Source organism: Salmo salar, chromosome ssa11, assembly GCF_905237065.1.
Source record: "Salmo salar chromosome ssa11, Ssal_v3.1, whole genome shotgun sequence".
Classification (NCBI taxonomy): Eukaryota; Metazoa; Chordata; class Actinopteri; order Salmoniformes; family Salmonidae; genus Salmo; species Salmo salar.
The window spans coordinates 108,644,863-108,650,862 of NC_059452.1; the positions used below are offsets into that span (position 1 = coordinate 108,644,863).

At 46.0% G+C, this 6,000-nt stretch overlaps 1 protein-coding gene across 1 annotated transcript in view; it reads left to right on the forward strand.

Moving 5' to 3' along the window:
- The window catches only part of LOC106563910 (ferroxidase HEPHL1), an 80,830-nt gene that overhangs the window by 6,523 nt on the left and 68,307 nt on the right, over nt 1–6,000 (forward strand). The gene's annotated exons all lie outside the window — the stretch shown is intronic.

Below are 6,000 nucleotides of genomic sequence, written 5' to 3' on the forward strand. Positions count from 1 at the left end.
TGGTGTTTCCTCTCTAGCCTCTAAACACTATGATGGTGTTTCCTCTCTCTAGCCTCTAAACACTATGATGGTGTTTCCTCTCTAGCCTCTAAACACTATGATGGTGTTTCCTCTCTCTAGCCTCTAAACACTATGATGGTGTTTCCTCTCTCTAGCCTCTAAACACTATGATGGTGTTTCCTCTCTCTAGCCTCTAAACGCTATGATGGTGTTTCCTCTCTCTAGCCTCTAAACGCTATGATGGTGTTTCCTCTCTAGCCTCTAAACACTATGATGGTGTTTCCTCTCTCTAGCCTCTAAACACTATGATGGTGTTTCCTCTCTAGCCTCTAAACACTATGATGGTGTTTCCTCTCTAGCCTCTAAACACTATGATGGTGTTTCCTCTCTAGCCTCTAAACACTATGATGGTGTTTCCTCTCTCTAGCCTCTAAACGCTATGATGGTGTTTCCTCTCTAGCCTCTAAACGCTATGATGGTGTTTCCTCTCTCAGCCTCTAAACACTATGATGGTGTTTCCTCTCTCTAGCCTCTAAACACTATGATGGTGTTTCCTCTCTAGCCTCTAAACGCTATGATGGTGTTTCCCTCTCTAGCCTCTAAACACTATGATGGTGTTTCCTCTCTCTAGCCTCTAAACACTATGATGGTGTTTCCTCTCTCTAGCCTCTAAACACTATGATGGTGTTTCCTCTCTAGCCTCTAAACACTATGATGGTGTTTCCTCTCTCTAGCCTCTAAACACTATGATGGTGTTTCCTCTCTCTAGCCTCTAAACACTATGATGGTGTTTCCTCTCTAGCCTCTAAACGCTATGATGGTGTTTCCTCTCTAGCCTCTAAACGCTATGATGGTGTTTCCTCTCTCTAGCCTCTAAACGCTATGATGGTGTTTCCTCTCTAGCCTCTAAACGCTATGATGGTGTTTCCTCTCTCTAGCCTCTAAACACTATGATGGTGTTTCCTCTCTAGCCTCTAAACACTATGATGGTGTTTCCTCTCTAGCCTCTAAACACTATGATGGTGTTTCCTCTCTAGCCTCTAAACACTATGATGGTGTTTCCTCTCTCTAGCCTCTAAACACTATGATGGTGTTTCCTCTCTAGTCTCTAAACACTATGATGGTGTTTCCTCTCTCTAGCCTCTAAACGCTATGATGGTGTTTCCTCTCTAGCCTCTAAACGCTATGATGGTGTTTCCTCTCTCTAGCCTCTAAACACTATGATGGTGTTTCCTCTCTCTAGCCTCTAAACACTATGATGGTGTTTCCTCTCTCTAGCCTCTAAACACTATGATGGTGTTTCCTCTCTCTAGCCTCTAAACACTATGATGGTGTTTCCTCTCTCTAGCCTCTAAACACTATGATGGTGTTTCCTCTCTCTAGCCTCTAAACGCTATGATGGTGTTTCCTCTCTCTAGCCTCTAAACACTATGATGGTGTTTCCTCTCTAGCCTCTAAACACTATGATGGTGTTTCCTCTCTCTAGCCTCTAAACACTATGATGGTGTTTCCTCTCTCTAGCCTCTAAACGCTATGATGGTGTTTCCTCTCTCTAGCCTCTAAACACTATGATGGTGTTTCCTCTCTCTAGCCTCTAAACACTATGATGGTGTTTAGAGTCCAACACTCCAATATCATTTACAAATGAAGCATTTGTGTTTAGTGAGTCCTCCAGATCAGAGGCAGCAGGGATGACCAGGGATGTTCTCTGTTTAGTGAGTCCTCCAGATCAGAGGCAGTAGGGACGACCAGGGATGTTCTCTGTTTAGTGAGTCCTCCAGATCAGAGGCAGTAGGGATGACCAGGGATGTTCTCTGTTTAGTGAGTCCTCCAGATCAGAGGCAGTAGGGATGACCAGGGATGTTCTCTGTTTAGTGAGTCCTCCAGATCAGAGGCAGTAGGGATGACCAGGGATGTTCTCTGTTTAGTGAGTCCTCCAGATCAGAGGCAGTAGGGATGACCAGGGATGTTCTCTGTTTAGTGAGTCCTCCAGATCAGAGGCAGTAGGGATGACCAGGGATGTTCTCTGTTTAGTGAGTCCTCCAGATCAGAGGCAGTAGGGATGACCAGGGATGTTCTCTGTTTAGTGAGTCCTCCAGATCAGAGGCAGTAGGGATGACCAGGGATGTTCTCTGTTTAGTGAGTCCTCCAGATCAGAGGCAGTAGGGATGACCAGGGATGTTCTCTGTTTAGTGAGTCCTCCAGATCAGAAGCAGTAGGGATGACCAGGGATGTTCTCTGTTTAGTGAGTCCTCCAGATCAGAGGCAGTAGGGAGGACCAGGGATGTTCTCTGTTTAGTGAGTCCTCCAGATCAGAGGCAGTAGGGACGACCAGGGATGTTCTCTGTTTAGTGAGTCCTCCAGATCAGAGGCAGTAGGGACGACCAGGGATGTTCTCTGTTTAGTGAGTCCTCCAGATCAGAGACAGTAGGGACGACCAGGGATGTTCTCTGTTTAGTGAGTCCTCCAGATCAGAGACAGTAGGGACGACCAGGGATGTTCTCTGTTTAGTGAGTCCTCCAGATCAGAGGCAGTAGGGACGACCAGGGATGTTCTCTGTTTAGTGAGTCCTCCAGATCAGAGGCAGTAGGGACGACCAGGGATGTTCTCTGTTTAGTGAGTCCTCCAGATCAGAGGCAGTAGGGACGACCAGGGATGTTCTCTGTTTAGTGAGTCCACCAGATCAGAAGCAGTAGGGATGACCAGGGATGTTCTCTGTTTAGTGAGTCCCTCCAGATCAGAGGCAGTACGGATGACCAGGGGATGTTCTCTGTTTAGTGAGTCCTCCAGATCAGAGGCAGTAGAGATGACCAGGGATGTTCTCTGTTTAGTGAGTCCTCCAGATCAGAGGCAGTAGGGATGACCAGGGATGTTCTCTGTTTAGTGAGTCCTCCAGATCAGAGGCAGTAGGGATGACCAGGGATGTTCTCTGTTTAGTGAGTCCTCCAGATCAGAGGCAGTAGGGATGACCAGGGATGTTCTCTGTTTAGTGAGTCCTCCGGATCAGAGGCAGTAGGGATGACCAGGGATGTTCTCTGTTTAGTGAGTCCTCCAGATCAGAGGCAGTAGGGATGACCAGGGATGTTCTCTGTTTAGTGAGTCCTTCAGATCAGAGGCAGTAGGGATGACCAGGGATTTTCTCTTTAAATGCTTAAATTGGACCATTTTCCTGACCTGCTAAGCATTCAAAATGTAACGATTACTTTTAGGTGTCAGGGAAAATGTATGGAGTAAAAAGTACATTATTTTATTGAGGAATGTAGTAAAGTAAAAGTTGTCAAAAATGTAAATGGTAAAGTACAGATTCCCCCAAAAACTACTTAAGTAGTACTTTAAAGTATTTTTTTACTTAAGTACTTTACACCACTGCCTCTATATAATGTGTTATATTGTGTAGCCTACTGGTCATAGTTAAGACCTCATCATTACCTGCTAATGACCACCTGACTACAGATTATTACCTACACTCTCAGAAAAAAGGGTTCTTCAGGTGTATTTTATGTTATTTCACCTTTATTTAACCAGGTAGGCTAGTTGAGAACAAGTTCTTTATTTAACCAGGTAGGCTAGTTGAGAACAAGTCCTTTATTTAACCAGGTAGGCTAGTTGATAACAAGTCCTTTATTTAACCAGGCAGGCCAGTTGAGAACAAGTCCTTTATTTAACCAGGTTAGGCTAGTTGAGAACTAACTAGCCTAACAAAAAATGTCTGCAGCATTGAAGGTCCCCAAGAACACAGTGGCCTCCATCATTCTTAAATGGAAGAAGTTTGGAACCACCAAGACTCTTCCTAGAGCTGGCCGCCTGGCCAAACTGAACAATCGGGGGAGAAGGGCCTTGGTCAGGGAGGTGACCAAGAACCTGATGGTCACTCTGACAGATCTCCAGAGTTCCTCTGTGGAGATGGGAGAACCTTCCAGAAGGACACCAATTTCTGCAGCACTCCACCAATCAGGCCTTTATGGTAGAGTGGCCAGATGGAAGCCACTCCTCAGTAAAAGGCACATGACAGTGGGCTTGGAGTTTGCCAAAAGGCACCTAAGGACTCTGACTATGAGAAACAATATTCTCTGGTCTGATGAAACCAAGATTGAACTCTTTGGCCTGAATGCCAAGCGTCATGTCTGGAAGAAACCTGGCACCATCCCTATGGTGAAGCATGGTGGTGGCAGCATCATGCTTTGGGGACCTTTTTCAACGGCAGGGACTGAGAGACTAGTCAGGATTGAGGCCAAGAAGAATGGAGCAAAGTACAGAGAGGTCCTTGATGAAAACCTGCTCCAGAGCGCTCAGGACCTCAGACTGGGGCGAAGGTTCACCTTCCAACAGGACAACGACCCTAAGCACACAGCCAAGACAACGCAGGAGTGACTTCAGGGCAAGTCTCTGAATGTCCAGTGTGCAGTGCGATGGCGATTGTGTCATCTGTGGATCTGTTGGGGTGGTATGCATATTGTACTGGGTCTAGGGTATCAGGTAAAGTGGTGGTGATATGATCCTTAACTAGGCTGTCATGATGAGATGAAATACTGTATGTCCGTAAACCAGCCAGCACATGCTCTGAGGATTCTGGCTTGAGATGTCTTGCGATGGTCGACACGCTTAAATGTCTTGCTCATATTGGCCACAGAGAATAAGAGGTCACAGTCTTCATGAGTGGCGGTGGCCCGTGTCGGTGGCTCTGTGTTTTCCTTGAAAAGGAAAAAGAAGATGTATGGCTTGCCCGGAAGCGAGGCTTCAGTGTCCGTGAGGGTCAAAATGAAGGCATGATCTGATTTGCAGAACGGAGGATGAGGCCTTGTAGCCACGCAGGGAAGGGGAGTAGAGTGCTCGATACGCACCGGAGAGATCTTCAGTAACGGTTTCTTCAGATTTTCTTTATTAAAGTCCCTGGCCTCAGGACATATACGGTTTCCAGTTTTGCACAAAGTCCAGTGTTTTGCCTTGAGAGCCATCACGGTGAGGTAATGTGGCCGGCGTTTGATAGTGAGGTATTCAGATCAAGAGAACAAAAGGACTTGAGTTCATGTACGTTACCACAACCACACCATGAGTTGTTAATCGTGAAACATACACCCCTGCCTTTCTTTTTCCTGGAGAGTTCTTTCGGTCAGCCTGATGGACGGAGAAGCCCGCTGACTGAATGGAAAGTATATCTGGAGAGAGGCATGATTCCCGTAAAACAGAGTATGTTACAGTCCCTGATGTCTCTCTGGAAGGAGATCCTCGCCCTGAGCTCGTCTACTTTGTCGTCCAGAGACTGAACATTAGTGAGTAATATACTCGGAAGCGGTGGATGGTGTACACGCCTCCTGAGTCAGACTAGAAGTCCACTCCTCTTCTCCGCCAGTGGTGTTTTGGAGCAGAATTTGGAATAAGTTCAGTTGCCTGGGGGGTACAAACAAAGGATCCCATTCAGGAAAGTTGTATTCCTGGTCTTAATGATGGCAAGTTACCACCTCACTGATATAAAAAAGTTCTTTCAGGCTGTATGTTAGAACAAACAAAACAATTCTGTGCTAAAAATGTAATAAATAACACACAAAAAACTAAATACTGAAAAGTTGTTTAGGAGCTAGAAGCAGAGCTGCCATATCTGTCGGCGCCATCTTACTAAGTGTTTGTCCCCCTGTGGGCTTGAGGGTGTCTGGTTCTGGTATTAAGGTCACCACAGACTAATACAGCTCTCTGTAACCTAGAGGGCTAACAGTCTTCTCTATACCATGTTTCTTGTAGGACGACAATGTCTTCATTTTCCAATTTCTTTGATGAAGTCTGGGTTCCTGCTCTTTAGGCCAAAGGCAGATGATCTCAGACCTTGTATATTCCAGGATGAGATAGTAAACACTGTGTTCCATAGTGTCTAGTGTTGTTTTTGTGTGGTTTAGGCCTCGGATCATCACAGTAGGTGTGAGCAGAGCATGTTGAGCATCTGATACATACCTCTTAGGTTGCAGGATGGGGCTTGGGTGGGTGTAATAGTGGGGGGTTGGGCATGTT